We start from the raw sequence: 16349 nt of genomic DNA, 5'->3' as shown, positions 1-16349 counted from the left end.
CAATCAAAAGTTTTAGACCCAATGGTGATTTTCTTAAAATCTGGAAAAACAACCTTGCTAAGCCCCCCCACACTTTCAAAATATCAATGTTAAGACTATAACCCTTCCAAAGTTCATAGGGTGTCTTATCCAACTTCTTATGGGGCACTCTATTGAGTACATAACAAGCGGATAAAACCGCACCCCCCTACATGTTGTTGGATAATCCGGAACTTAGAAGAATGACATTCATAGTCACTTTTAAAGATTTATATTTCATTTCGGGAATACCATTTTGTTGTGGAGTGTGAGGAGAACTTAACTCGTGGATGATTACATTAGTTTCACAAAATTATTTTAAGGACCATTTTCCATATTCACCACCTCTATTGGTTCTAACTCTTTTAATTTTAAGGCCAAGTTGAATTTCATCCTAGGCTTTATACTTTAAAAATGCACTTTTGGCCTCATCCTTAGTTTTCAAAAGATACACCTTGGTAAACCTTGAAAAATCATCAACAAAAGTTATGTAATAATTTTTCACACCTCTACTAGCAGTGCAATTTTTAAAGTCCGCTAAATCCGAGTGAATCAACTCTAACAATTTAGTACTTCTCGTTACCACTTGCTTAAATGGTTTCTTAGTATGTTTGGCCTCAACCTGATCAAAAGGCGGGCGGGGCCGGGCCGGGCCAAGGGCAAAAAAATATGCCCATTGTGTCGGGCCGGGAAGGGCCAAACTTTGGGCCGATTTTTTGTGCCCAAAACCCGCTATTTTGGGCCAAAAATAGCGGGCTTTTCGGTCCACATTTGGGTCGGGCCAAATTTATAACTAAAATTGTTATTTTATGTTGTCCAAAGCCCGCAATTTTTTTAAAAAGTTCGGGTCTGGCCGGGCCCGGGAAACCGGGCCGAAAAGGCTGCCCAAAACCCGGTAAATTTCGGGTCGGGTCGGGTCGGGGCAGCTGGTTGGGCCAGTGTTGATCAGCTCTAGTTTAGAGGCTTTGTCAATTTTATCAAAAGAAATCAAGTTCATGTCTTTTAATTTTTTCATGTATGAAACATTTAAATATCCTAATTGATTGTGTCAAACATCCATAGACTCAACGATATAAGCAAAAGAAGAAGTACTTTCATTACTGTTCAAAACATTCAACACAAACAATCATTCACCAAGGTAACATTTCCCAACAAAGTCTCCATTCTTAGAGATAACAATCATGTCCGCCTCAAAGACAAGTTTTAGGCTGACTTTGTTGAAAAGGGAACCCGAAACAAGATTCCTGCTAAGGGATGGAACATACAAGACATTATTCAAAGACAAAGTTTTTTCCGGAAGTGAGTTTAAGGTGGACCTTTGTAAAACCCTGATATGCATACTTTATAGTGATTTTACCCCATCCCTTAGTACTTTCCTATCTTAAATGAGCTCTTAGGAGCCGCTTTTAATACTAATATGCGTTGTGTAGTGTGTCTTGAGGTTTCAGGTTGTTTGAAGAGAAATTGGCATTTTTAGGCTCGTTTCATGATATTATGGGCCACTACACGATCCTGAGTATATTTAGGATGATCATTGTCAACTCTTAGGAGCCTACGATGCTTATATTTGAGCCCTAAGAGTTAGACTCGGTGATTCACTACAAGAAAAAAGGGCTTTTGTGGTGATTATTTTGGCCTTTAGTAACGAATATATTCGCTACGAAAACATTCCCCATCATTTAGTTATTCGAGGCGGTAGCCACCGTTGCCATAGCCTTTAGTAGCGATTAGTGCCTTCAATGGGGTAGACAAAAACAATCGATACGAAATACTATGTGTAATAGGATCGATTATTGTAGCGATTATAATCGCTATAATTTCCTAATTTCACATACCAAATACATTCGTTCAGTGGCAAAAGAATCGTTGCTATTGGTAGTTATAGTAGCGAATGCAATAGACGCTATTAGATACTTATCGTATCGATTATAATCACTACTATAGGTTATTTATCGTTGCATATTTACGTAATACTATCCATTTCGTAATTGATACATTAATATTTGTTAAATCCAGATTGACAGTCTATAGCGGCGATTATAATCGCTACAAAAAAGAACATATTGGCAATTATAATTATACATGAATATAAATTTGAAATCCCAGATAATTATAAGATAAAATAATATTATAAATAAACAACTCATATAGAGTATGTCATAAGTTATTACATATGTGATATATAATCTAATATATATATATAAATGGGAGTTTTTTGGAGAGCATTCGGAGCGCCACGTAGGAATGTCCAGTCACAAAATCATTATTAATATATTTTAATTAATTAAAAAAAAAGATAAATTAAAACAAAATCATTATTAATATATTTTAATTAATTAAAAAAAAGGATAAATTAAAATTTCCATTGGATCAAAGTTTCCGTTGGAATGTTAGGTATCAAAATCTTACTTTATGTTGGAATCCTAACACCATAAGAGTGCTAACACCTAAAAATTTCGTTAGAATGTTATTTACATTTACATTAGAATTTTATTTACATTATAATTCTACTTGGATTAAAATATAATCATTATTAATATATTTTAATTAATTAAAAAAAAAAGATAGATACATAATATGATAAAGATAGATTCCAACAAAAAATTATCTTACTTTTCTTTTACCTTTTTGTATATATATACATATAAGCTCATGGCTACCAAAAATCCTACTTCAACAATCCACAAAAACTCACGGTTGATGGTATAATTTTAGTTAATTAGGTCCGTGTAGCCGTAATTAATATACGAGCACACAATTATATACTGAGTATTTTCGTTATTATATAATGGTATACGAAGTAGTTTGCATGGTTCAAAGGAACCTTCATGTGTTTGAAGCTTTCATCTTAATAGCCTTCACAATTTTAGTTGAAGTTGCGTTATAAATGCCGTGACTTGAATTATAGTTTATATGAAGTATAATCCTAAAACTGTGCTGATGATTAATAAAAGTAAATTGGTTCTCTCCTTAATTGCTTGCATTTCCTTTTCCTTTAAAATACTATAGAATTCCCTTAGCTTCAATTAAGGAGGAAGACTTTGGCCAAACTCCTCAATTGTTTCATTTTTTCAATTCTCCTCCTACCTTCTCAGATCCCTCTTATTCTTTAGATGTTTAGATATCTAGATATTTCCTTTTTTAAGCAAGTCCATTATGTTGGAGATAAACAATTTGTATTTGTTTAAGCACTGTAAAGAGAGAACAAAAACAGATTCAAGATCATGTGCTGCATATATAAACTAATGCTGCAACAATAGGTTTTCCGTATATAAGATGTACACTACAAAAGCAAGGTGAACTCTACCCTAATATCACACATAAAACCGTTAATCACAACCGTGAGAGGTGATGGATGAAAAGAGGTAAACAAGTAAACCAATACGTAAACACAATTTAATTTTAGCCTAAACGGTAACAACTTTAATTGATATAGTTTAGGCTACACTTTAAGCTATTAACAACGTTGTTTTTAATAGTTGGCTCCAACATATTATACTAAACCAAAATAATGGTCAGCCTGAACATAAACGAATCTAAAGTTGGGGTCTTATACTGAAACAATAGACGAACTATTAAAATAATGCATGGTGTGATAGCTTCTAATTAATTTTTAATAAGTATTCACTTCTCTAATGTATGGTGTGATTATGATCCAACTTTTTTTCCCAGTTTGGATTGCGTTTTTCAGTTGGAATTTGAGTCAGATAATGCTAATACTTTTTTAAGGAGTCTATAATTAACATAGCATCATTATTATCTTTAAAATATTCCATATGAAAAATGTTCTAATGAAAATTTATCATATTCTATCTCTTCCATGCTTTATATTCTATATATGTTACCCATAATGATAAGATAAATATTATAAAAGATGATAACTAAAATAGCATTCTAATTATCTTTAAAATACCCCATACGAATAAAATATCCTAACGAAAATTTATCATATTCTATCTCTTCCATGTTTTGTACTACGTGTAAATTATCCATAGTGATAAGATAAATATTTGAAAAGATGATAACAAACAAAATGATAGTAGATTTTCAACGTAAATTTATCCTACGTACTTCTACTTTTTAACATAATAGAGTTTTACTTACATTAAGCCTTTGATATTCGTAACATAGAGTGTAACCCGTGATTTAAACCCCTACAAGACTACAACTCTTCAAGTGCTAGATGCGAATAATTAATTCAAATGACAATTACTAATACATTATTATAGTCGTATACAGTATTTAAGCACGACATTACCAAGAAAACAACAACTAATGTTTCAAAGCTGGTAACAAGTAGGTAATGACAATTACTTTACTAATACATTATTATAAAAGTGCGATAACATACACATGATATACGATTAACTTCTATTTTTAGATAATTATCAAGCATGTAATAGAGTTTTATTTATATTAAACGTTTGATATTTGGATCAATTCATATCATAAATTTTAATTATGATAATTATTATTAAGTATTTAATAGAGTTCTAATAGCATCACATGAATAACTAACTCGAGTTTTCCCATTATTGAACTAACCATTTTATAAACTCGGTTTTTCTATGAGACTCTTATGCATAAACATTTTCAATGTTAAGAAAATATTTATATTCTAACTTGAATAGGGATCTATTTTAACTTTCTATTATATGTGTAATTTATAAAACACCTATTTATATATGATAACACATGTTGTAATGATTTGGCGGGTTTATTTAGAAAAATGATCTAGGAAATTCTTTAAATTGTTTTTTAACAAATAATCAGACATTACAGTTTCTATTTTTCATGTTTGCCAATACGTATTTTGTATCACTTTAATCTCTAATAATACATTAGACAAAATAATAACATTGATATTCTTAATGTACCCATAAAAATGGATCAAACAAGACCCTACATGAATATGTTTTTTCTTAAGTATTGGAAAGAGTTTAGTAGATTCTCTTCAATTATGAATACCGTTAACATTCGAAAGTGTAACATTAGAGGCAAAGGGAGTAGTTGTTTTAGTTTGTTATTTATCCATAGTAATAACTAATAAGAGTTAAAAAAATAAAAGTACAAATTGGATCTCACAATTAAAATAAAATAAAATAAATGATTAACGTAATTCTTGATCACAATAGTAAGTGAGTATAGTTCTAAGAACGATTAACAAATCATATTTAAAAAAAACCGTGCATCGCACGGGCTTAAATCTAGTTGTCTAATAATCTTAACAACTTAACAAAATGTTGTCTAATAATTTGCAGATGACAAGATAAATAACTAATTAACTACTACAACGTAACAATAAAACAACTAATATAGTATAAGTCGATAACGTCGTGTGCTTCCCAAAATAAGTCCAACTCCACCGTTTGCCAAATAAAGAGTTATCTGCAAATCAAAAGAATGTACGATAATTAATAACACTAGTCAGTAATAAGACAAGCAAACCGATAATTGAGGGCCCGTTCGGTATCACTGTCAGTTTTCAGTTTTTGGTTTTTTGGTTTTATAAGTCATATGATTTAGATTGAATTATGACTAAAAAATAGTCATACCTATTTTAATCATGTTAATTTTGAAAATTGACAGCAAAAAACTGGAAACTACTTTTTGTGGTTTTCATATTTTGGTTTTTAGTTTTGTAAAAAACAGAAAACTAGAAACAAACAACGATACCGAACAAGCCCTGAGTCTTTGGTTTCAACATCAAGCATACTACGGAATGGAACTTGCTCCAGATTATCAGCATAAGGAAATGCGGTGGGTGGAAGTTCCAGCAACAATGTCAATATTTTCCATTGACGAACACTAGTAATTAACCCGAATAACTGATAGAACCACACTTCAAAAAGCCTTTAAGGTCTATTCTTGATTTGAAGATTCCATATCAAGGTCTAGTATTTTTTATTTTAACTGATATGGGCTGATCTTGATTGTACCCTACTCCACAAACATACAAACTGACTAAGAAGGTCCATGATTCAGCAATTACTGAAATAGTTCCAATATATAAGAAGCTTAGGATAATAAGGTTCAACAAAATGAAGTTGCCCTGCACTCCAGCTAGTATGACTCTTAGTACTATCTACTGAAATTAAGTAAATTATTTTATTTCAACCTTATTATCCTAACCTACTGATAATATCAGGCCACTGACAACAATGCTCTAGCAGTCTAGTCTTACAGCTCAGGCCAGTTCATGTACCATATATGCTAGAAATCCGACCTGGCAAATTCACAGTATTGACGCATATAGTCTTCTCAACTGTAGTATCCTAATCTCATCATCCTTATAAACATTAACTATGATTGCAAGAGCAGAATAGAAATATCTATGAATCCATTAGCAGTATCAGAACTTTTGTATCTGACAATTATGCTTCCCTAAGAATATGAAAATAGTGGGTGTTATGTGTTCCATATAATTCAGCATTCCTAAGGAAAGTTTACATGAACCAAAATTCAAACTGACTACCAACTGAGGAAAATTCAAACTGACTACCAACTGAGCAAATCAGCTTAGACCAGTTCATGTACAATCCTCTCTACCAACTTAGCTAAGGTAACTGAAATCAGCTCATGCCAGTTCATGAAAAATTGTCAAACTGACTTCTATATGTCAGCTAAGTAATAAGAAGGAAAAGATAATATGAAAATAGTGGGTGTTATGTGTTCCATATAATTCAGCATTCCTAAGAAAAGTTTACATGAACCAAAATTCAAACTGACTACCAACTGAGCAAAATTCAAACTGACTACCAAGGTTTTGAGTCGAGTTTGCGCCGAGCTAACTGGAATCAAGTTTTGACCTAGCGTTGTCCGAGCCGAGTTCAAGTTGCTCAACTCGATTAGAACCCCTAGCTATGATGTGTTTATGATATGCAATTAGTAATTCAGTATTACTTCTCTAATTTTGTTTTTTGAGTGTTCAAACAGAAAAGTTATAATTGTTAAGTAAAATTACATTTAGGTATGAGAGCTCTCAAAAAGTAGCAGACAGAACCATGGTGGACTAATTCATGTGTGAAAAATAATGTTATGTTTTTATTAGTAAAGGTAGTTAGTAAAAATTAAAATAAAATGGGGAAGAATAGAAAGACTACAAATGGAACTGCAATGCTAGTTTATTTTTCTACTTAATGATGATCATTTTTTATTCAGATTGGAGCAGAGGTTGTGAATCTTGTCGCAGGGGATAAACCAACTGATGTTTACTCTGGCATTGTTGCTCGCAGGGGAGTTTACACTCTAACTAAGGTGCTTTGTAAAGTTTTCAAACATAATAACTTAATAAGTCGCCCTCCTGACATCTAACAATTCCAACTGAGAGGCCTTCACCTAAAGAACAGTTAACTACCGACCAACATCCCAGACTACGGAATTCACGCCTACTCTAGCTAATGCTAAACTCTAGCAGTAATGTTCCATACAAGATGTAGGTTCTCCTAAACTTGACCACGAAATAGCAATAAAACCATTAATGTTCTCAGTACCAGAGCAATGGGAACTTATGCTGATTTTGGAAGTATAGAATGTTGATTTAGAGCAGAAGTAAACAATTCTTACCGTCCTTATGCGTTGCTACCTAAGATTTGCATTTCATGACCCCCATGCCGAAGTGTCATCATCCTATAAGATTTGACAACACCTTATAGTTATGTATAGAAATAGATTACAAATTGCCAATGCCAGATACAATAATGTTTTTCTTAAAAAAAGGCAGAATTTCAATAAAGAAAGGTGCAAACCAGTACAAATTTGAATAATGGAAAACATAAAGTATATGATGTTGAAAATTCCAACTACTTACTTGTTCACTCATGCCAACATAGAAAGGAAATTGCAGTATCATGGTCACTTCAAGAATTGCGAAGAATCGGTACATCATAGATTCATAACCGAAATATTATTGGAAGAATATAGGATAACAACAACCTGTATGAAACAAATAAATCAAAGAATGTGGTATCACTTAATAAAATATAAATTTTCACTAACAAGTAAACCTTTTAAGACAACATGTATGACTGAGAATTAATTGTGGAACACGAACAGGAAAATGAAGTGCATTTACCAGTAAATACTGCATTTGATAAAGTACAAGAAAAGGCTAAAAAGACATTCAAGTATGGTCTGTTACCAAAGATCACCACCACTGATGCACAAGAACGCCGCACTCTCTGAGAGAAGTAAACAGGTTCAAGCACTGTTCATACGTCTTCTCATACTTGACACTCCTTTCACCCGACACAAACTTTTTTTGATTATTTTTTGCAGTTTTTCCAGATTTTGATTCTTTCCTCTTTTTTTCTCACACACGTGCTCATTTAAGGTGAGAATGATGAGAAAAATATTGCTTAAGAAGGCCTTTGACATGATCCGTGGCATATCAATGAGTGAGAAGGCAGCTGATTTAGGTGATTCATGGTTCTTAACATGTGCAGAAGGAGCTTAGGGCTGATTTAGGTGAATAAGTAGTCTTAACCCGGCTTGGATGTAAATTACCTTGAAAAAAATGAACTGAACATCAGTAATCAGGTTGCTTTTGCTTGGTTTTTGAATTGCATGTTATCCAGACAACAACATACTTTTTCTCTATCTTTCTGTATGGCCTGAACATAGAAGTGACTTTCAAGTTCTAAACTTCGTTCGTTTTATGGTTCAGGAAAAGGTTTCTGCTGAGACTGAAGTAATCTTTGAAATTCATAACTATAACCTGGAGGAAGAACTAGAGAAACAAGAACTTAAATTTGAAGCTGATATGGAAGCCCTTGTTCATGCTAAACTGGAAAAAGAACAGGGAGCATCAAAAGCCGAAGAAACTGTGCCCGAATTTAGTGCTATCATAAATGAGCTCGAAACCCACATCAAGAAACTGGAGAAAGAACTCAAAAAGCTTACCATCAGAGCTGCCCAAATACACTTTGGGGTCAAAAGTGTACATGCTACCATTGCTCAAGTCCATGGAAATTGGTGTTGTCAAGGTTGGACAGTGAGACCATCGGGTGTCCCAAGTATATAATGTTTCTTCAACTTCTAAGTTCCAAAGTTTGTAAGCATTTCAAACACATTTTAGTGCAAATCTTTGCCAAACAGAGAACTAATAGGAGTACAGGACCAAATATCAATCCTACTACAATGCCACAACAGATGAAATATTGCTTCACACTTTCAATGTTATGTTAAAATAGTTATTAAGAACTTCAAAACTTAACACTTAGATCACGCAAACGAAACAAACTTTAGGTCCGGCCATGTGATTTCTTACTAGTGTCCTTAACATGGTCTAAAAGTATGAATTACGTGAGGGAATTTTTCCACGAATGAAATTTATATTGGCATCAACACAATGTTTATAACTTAAAAGTGAATTCATCAATTTTCACAAACAACAAACGATAAAGATTACAATTGTCCCCAGTCATCGGAAAATTAATAAGTTGCAATAAATGTTCAATCAGGTTACACTCTGATAAACTCGAATTCCAATTGAAATTTCACCAAATTCAATAGTGCGGACAATCTTGATGTCGGTGTCTACATTTCTCCTAAATTTTCATAGCTACTTGAAATCTAAACACGCTCATTATCAATAGTTCAAATCACGCAAAACCTAACCCATAACTATATTAATACATTCCAATACTTCCAAATTTCTTTACCTATTGAATCAAACAGAGCAAACACACCAGAAAATCCAATTCGACAACTTCAATTTAGCAAATACATATTGATATCAATCAAGAACGCTGAATTAGAACAAAAAAAGTGAGAAAATAATTTCGGCAAAATACAGGCGGAAGTCAAGAGAGGAGAGACTAACCTTGGCTTCGTAGATGCGAGGACCGTGATAAGCGAGGACCTTCTCGCCTTTTGTGTAAAGGCCGGGCTTAGGATCTGGAACACCGCCTTAGAGGAGTCGCTACCACCAGCGTTAGCGCCGGAATCGTCTTTTTCCCCGGTGTTGGAGCTTCCCATCTTACTCCTCAATTTGGGGGAAGGAGAGAAGGGATGACAAATTGCGCAAATTATTCACACCCTAGCCCAGAATCTCGCGCTTCGAGTTCAAGCTTTTGGTATCTATGGAGGACGAGAGAAAACTGATCTAAACCCTAAGTAGAGAAGACGGGATAGCAGTGTGGAGGGAAGTGAAATTTTTTAGCGAAAAGTTTCGAAGGAAAAGTTGAGCGCAATTGTGAAAAATTGGGCGGTATACTTGAATAATATCTAATTTGTTTTTCGTATTGATTAATTAAAGGGTAATATAGCGATTATAAAGTGCGAAAATTGTTTATATAATTTAACAAACAATATTGACTTATAGTAGCGATTATATATTTGATACTAAATAATCGCCACGAAAAGGTAAATTTCTTGTAGTGATTGGAAGGAAGAATGGAGTCTCTAGGCCTATATTGAAGGTCTCCCGGCAATCTACGGGCGAAGGGAGACCAATCGGGCAATAAAGAATGAGAAATTATCAATTCTACACGCACCCGATCGGGCGCCATCCGCCCGGTGCCCATCGGGCGCTGGGCTCGTCAACTTCTAAAGTGCGGAGAGCAGGCCGTCGGGCGAGAATTAACATTTTGGCACGCGCCTGATCAGGCGCTCGGTGCACGTCGGACGCCTGCGCTGCTGCCTGCAAACTTGAAGATTTCATCGAGTTGTTCGCCCAATCGAGCCCCCTTTTCCCGATTGGACGACGACAACCCAGGCGCGTTTTCACGTTTTAATGATCCGGTTTTCATTTTAATTTTGGGTAAGGCTATAAATACTAGGCCCTTAATATTTTGTAAAACATCTAATTTTCAGCATTCTTATTTTATTTCACTTAGTTTTATTCTCTCAACTTTTGTTGAACAATTTTATTCTTCAATTCAAAGCTTCAACCTTTCAATTAATCCGTCGTTCATCAATTCGGTATTAAATCATTCCCTTATTTTCTTATTGTAATTTAATTATGTTTTCAATAAAATACAATTGCTTTTCTTACTTTAATTATGTGTGAGTAGTTTTAATCTAGGGTTTGGGGATCCATGAATGAATATGAAGGGATGAATTGTTATTGTTGATTGTTGGTGTTATTTATTGATTTCCTATTGATCGATTGATATTATTGCTATGAAATTAGATTTGCGCAGGGTTAATTGTTATAGTTGCGCGGTATTGAGTTAATAATCGAGAGATGCAACATGATGCTAAGGCTAGTTTCAATAGATAGAATTAGTTCTAATAAATTGCGAGAACCTGTACGTTATTGCTAATTCTATGATTAATATCGATTCGAAAGAGCATGCTGGTCTAATCAATCGTTTCATTGATTGTTAATTATTGTATTTCATCCCGGAATATTGTTCATTGGTGAACCTATACCCTATGCCTTTTATTATTGATTTTCTCATTGTTTAATTATCGTTGTAGTTTAATTCCTTAAACCAAACCATTTTCCTGTTACCAATAATCTAGAATTTTATTTTAGTAAAGTGGAAAGAACATTGTTTCCCTGTGGATTCGATCATGACTTCACTTACTATTTGGTTAGTGAATTTAGGTTATCTTTGATTAGGTGATACGACTTTAGCCTATCAAATTTTCGCACCGTTGCCGGGGAAACAGTTTTATTTTCTATATTAATTGTTTGTTCTAGATTATTTTCTACGTCTCAAGGGACTCCCGTTCCTTGAGATCGGATCTCACAAGTGTTTGTTAGTTTTGGTTTTCTATGCCCATGACCGTAGTTACTAGTGATCTTACTCCGTTTGATCCTGAACCTGAAAGGACCTTTTGTAGACGAAGAAACTTTATCAAACAGTTGGGAGATTATTCTGACTCAGAATCTGATCATCTTGTTGGCGAAATTTTTAATACAAATTTAGAGGTGGGTGACTAAACAGAGCCAAGGATTACAGACTACTCTAAGTCAAGTCTGTTTGTGCTACCTAAGGATATCATGCCTACTATTGCAGCCGAAAGCTTCAAAATTGAGCCTGCTTTGATAAATATGATTGAGAGACACCAGTTCGGTGGGGAGAAGGGTGAAGACCCTAATCTTCATATTCAGTCTTTTATTCAATATTGCTCTACTATCAAGCAGAAGAATGTAGTTCCAGAGCAGACTATGGAAATACTTTCCCCATTTTCACTGAGTGGAAAAGCAAAGCTATGGATTAATGGGCTCAATCGAGCAGCTGAAAATCACTAACCGAGAATCTTTGGCCCTTGATTTCTATGTGAAATACTTCCCACCTGAGAAGACATCCCGTCTAAGCAGTCAAATTTTCATCACACAATTGGCAGATGAGAGCTTGTTTGAAGTCTGGGAATGGTTCAAGGATCTACAGAGAGAATTCCCACACCATGGTCTACAACCGTGGTTCTTAATTCATCAGTTTTATAATGGTCTGTGTAATGATTCTAGGCCTATTCTGGATTATGCTATGAATGGGAGGTTCATACAACTTCATGTGTCTAGAGCCGTGGAGATGATTGAGGAGATGGCCATCCACAATGCCAAGTATGGGAATCCTAAGGGTCTACCCAACAAAGGTGGTAAGCATAAGATAAATTCTATTGAACAACTCACTGCTCAAATGACTGCCTTACATTATAAGTTAGATAATATGCAAGCTACATCATCTCAATATGCCCAACCTATTAGTGTAGCTGTAATGAATGCCCAAACCGTGAATGTCTGTGATAGTTGTGGGGTGTCTGGCCATTATGCACAGGAGTGTAGAAGCTCCATTGAGCAATGTAATGCATTTTAGGCCTACAAGAAGAATAACCCGTACTCCAATACTTATAATGAGGGATACAAAAATAATCCCCTCCTATCCTATAGGAGTACCAATGTTCAAAACCCACATCAAATTCAATACCCTCCACCACCACAGCAACAATATCAACCTAGGGGAAACAATAATCAACAACAACAGTCTGGTGGACCACCCGGGTTCTCTAGACCATCTTATACCCCTCCACAGGCACATATTCCACCATCACAGCCTCAGGCCCCTCAGTGGAGATGCGCAATATGATGCTTTATGATGCGAAATTCTCTTGCAAAAAAGGATGCAAAAATTGATGCTCTTGCTGCTCATAATAAGATCATTGATAATCAATTTTCCCAAATGGGCACTAGTCTTGCGGGGAGAACCCAAGGTCAACTCCCTTCACAGCCTGACAATAAAGATACTACAAATGCTATTACACTGCAGAGTGGGCATGGGTATGAAGGCCCTTCTATGCCTGTTGATGATGATTCTAGAGGGTCTAGTAGTGACCCGGTTGAGAAAGTAGTCGAGGAGGTAGTCACAGAGAAGGTAGTAGCTGAAAAGGTAGCCCGTGAGAAAGAGGTTGCACATGAGGTTAAGAAGGGAACTGAAATTTAAGTACCACCTATTGTACGCCCCTTCCCAAACCGTCAACTCAAGAATAAGATAGAAAAGTAGTTTGGTAAGTTCTTAGATGCGGTCAAAAAATTGCAGGTAACTGCTCCTTTTACTGAGTTAATTTTACAAGTTCCTGTGTATGCTAAATTTATGAAAGATATATTGACCAAAAAACGTGGTTTTTGTGAGGTTGAGACTATCACTTTTACTGAAGAGTGTAGTGCTATACTACAAAATAAGTCTCCACCTAAGCTTAAGGACCCCGAGAGTTTTTCTATTCCTTGTTACATTGGCACAATTTTTATTGATAAAACTTTATGTGATCTCAGTGCTAGTTTGTATGTCATGCCCTTGTCTGTCTGTGCGAAATTAAATATGGGTGAGTTGAAAGTTACCAATATTACTCTACAAATGGCCGACCATTCTGTAAAATACCCATTAGATGTTTTAGAAGATGTTCCCGTCAGAATAGGTAAATTTACATACCTGTAGATTTTGTTATCCTAGACATGCAGGAAGATACTCAAATTCCCATTATTCTAGGTAGACCCTTCCTTTATACGGCGGGGGCGATTATTGATGCAAAAATTGTGAAATTGACTTTGTCTATGGGAGATGATAAGGTAACTTTTAATTTGAATAGTGCCTTAAAAAGTCCCATGCTAGAAGAACAATGATACTGAATTGATGTAGTTGATTTTATTATGCGAGATAACATCTCCCAAGTCCTTGAAAGGGATCATTTGGAGGCAGTGCTTTGTTGTGAATCCTCTGCAGGTGATAGTAGTTCTTGGAGTGCTGAAGTGGATGCTCTGGAATTGGCTTTTGAAGGTGAAGATCTTGTACCTGAAGAGAGCACTAAAGTAAAGAGGTTAGTTCGACCTGCATGTTTTGCAAAAGAGGTAAAGAAACCCGAACTCAAACCCCTTCCCTCTAATTTGAAATATGCATATCTGGATGAGGAGGAGCTTTGCCCTGTGATTGTTAGTATTGCACTCAATGATGGCCAATTATCTCAACTTCTAACTGTGTTGAAAAGGCACAAGAAAGCCATTGGGTAGAGTATTGATGATCTAAAGGGTATTAGCCAAAAATTTTTCATGCATAGGATACATCTAGATGAAAATAAAAAACCATGCATTCAACTCCAACGTCGTTTGAACCCCATTATGCAAGATGTTGTTAAAGTTAAGTTGTGAAATTACTTGATGTGGGTATTGTGTATGCTATAGCTGATTCTAAGTGGGTTAGTCATGTTCAGGTAGTCCCAAAGAAAGGGGTGACAACTGTGGTGAGAAATGAAAAAAATGAGTTGATTCCAACTAGGGTAGTTACAGGATGGCGTATATGTATTGACTAGGCGTCTGAATGTTGCTACTAAGATAGACCACTTTCCCCTTCCCTTTATTGATCAGATGTTTGAAAGACTGGCATGTCATAAGTAATTTTTCTATCTGGATGGTTATTCTGGTTTTTTTCCAAATCCCCATACATCCAGATGATCAGGAGAAGACCACTTTTACTTGTCCGTATGGAACTTTTGCATATCGTAGGATTCCCTTTGGTCTGTGTAATGCACCTGCTACTTTTCAACGTTGCACGATGAGTTTTTTTTTTCTTCTGAATTTATAGAGTCAATCGTGGAAGTTTTTATGGATGATTTTAGTGTGTATGGTACTTGCTTTGATACATGCTTAATCAACTTGACTAAGGTTTTGAAAAGATGTGAAGAATGTAATTTAGCGTTGAATTGAGAAAACTGTCATTTCATGGTTACCAAAGGGGTGGTATTGGGACACTTAATTTATGATAAGGGCATTCAGGTGGATCGAGCTAATTAAGGTCCAAGTGATTAAATAATTACCCCCTTCAGTTAATGTGAAGGGTGTTAGGAGTTTCCTTGGTCATGCGGGGTTTTATTGCCGCTTTATCAAGAATCTTTCTAAAATTATTAAACCACTGACCCAACTTCTCCTCAAGGATTCCCCATTTATGTTTACTGATTCTTGTCTTGAGGCTTTTGATAGGATAAAACAAGAATTGATCTCTGCCCCTATCATCCGTTCTCCCGAGTGGGATCTCCCATTCGAAATTATGTGTGATGCAAGTGACTATGAAGTTGGGGCTGTTATGGGACAAAGAAAGGACAAGGTTTTACATGCTATGTACTATGCTAATAAGACGTTGGATGAAGTTCAGGTCAATTACGCTACCACTGAGAAGGAGCTTCTAGCTATAGTCTATGCCTTGGACAAGTTCTGTACCTATCTTATTGGGTCCAAGGTGATATGATACACAGACCATGCGGCTCTTAAGTATCTGCTCTCAAAGAAAGAAGCAAAACCTAGGCTTATTCGATGGATACTACTGTTACAAGAGTTCAACTTGGAAATCCGAGGCAAGAAAGGGGATGAGAATGTGGTTGCAGACCACTTGTCTAGATTAAGGCATGATGATGGTAAAGATGCTACACCTATCCATTTCCAGATGATCACCTACTTGTTGTTACCAGTCAGTCACCGTGGTTCGTTGACTATGCGAACTATATGGTGGGGGTGGGGGGGTACTCTTCCGGACGATCTGTCATATCAAAAAAAAAAAAAGTTCCTCCATGATATTCGTTACTACTTCTCTGACGATCCTCACCTGTTCCGCATGACTGTAGATGGTTTATACAAGCGTTGCATTCCCGAGTGGGAAGTCCATGGTATTATCACAAGGTGTCATTCTTCACCTTATGGAGGGCACCATGGACCTTCCAAGACTAACGTTAAGCTATCACAGTTGGGGTTTTCTGGCCTACTATGTTCAAGGATGCACATGCTTTCATTATGGCTTGTGATGCGTGCCAGAGGACCGACACTATATCGAGGAGGCACAAGATGCCACATATCGGAATACTTGAGGTAGAGATCTTCGATGTCTGGGGATTTGACT

At 35.5% G+C, this 16349-nt stretch overlaps 1 long non-coding RNA gene across 1 annotated transcript; it reads right to left on the bottom strand.

Annotated features, from left to right (window-relative positions):
- Positions 1-5099: 5099 nt before the first annotated feature.
- On the bottom strand, positions 5100-10214 carry LOC110804345 (uncharacterized). The gene is made up of 3 exons (XR_002537703.2): positions 9842-10214; positions 7585-7647; positions 5100-5406 (listed from the first exon to the last, which is right to left on the bottom strand). It is a non-coding gene; the product is annotated as an uncharacterized lncRNA (long non-coding RNA).
- Positions 10215-16349: the final 6135 nt, after the last annotated feature.

This window comes from Spinacia oleracea, chromosome 5 (genome assembly GCF_020520425.1).
Source record: "Spinacia oleracea cultivar Varoflay chromosome 5, BTI_SOV_V1, whole genome shotgun sequence".
Classification (NCBI taxonomy): domain Eukaryota; kingdom Viridiplantae; phylum Streptophyta; class Magnoliopsida; order Caryophyllales; family Amaranthaceae; genus Spinacia; species Spinacia oleracea.
This window is presented reverse-complemented; position numbering and strand designations above follow the sequence as displayed.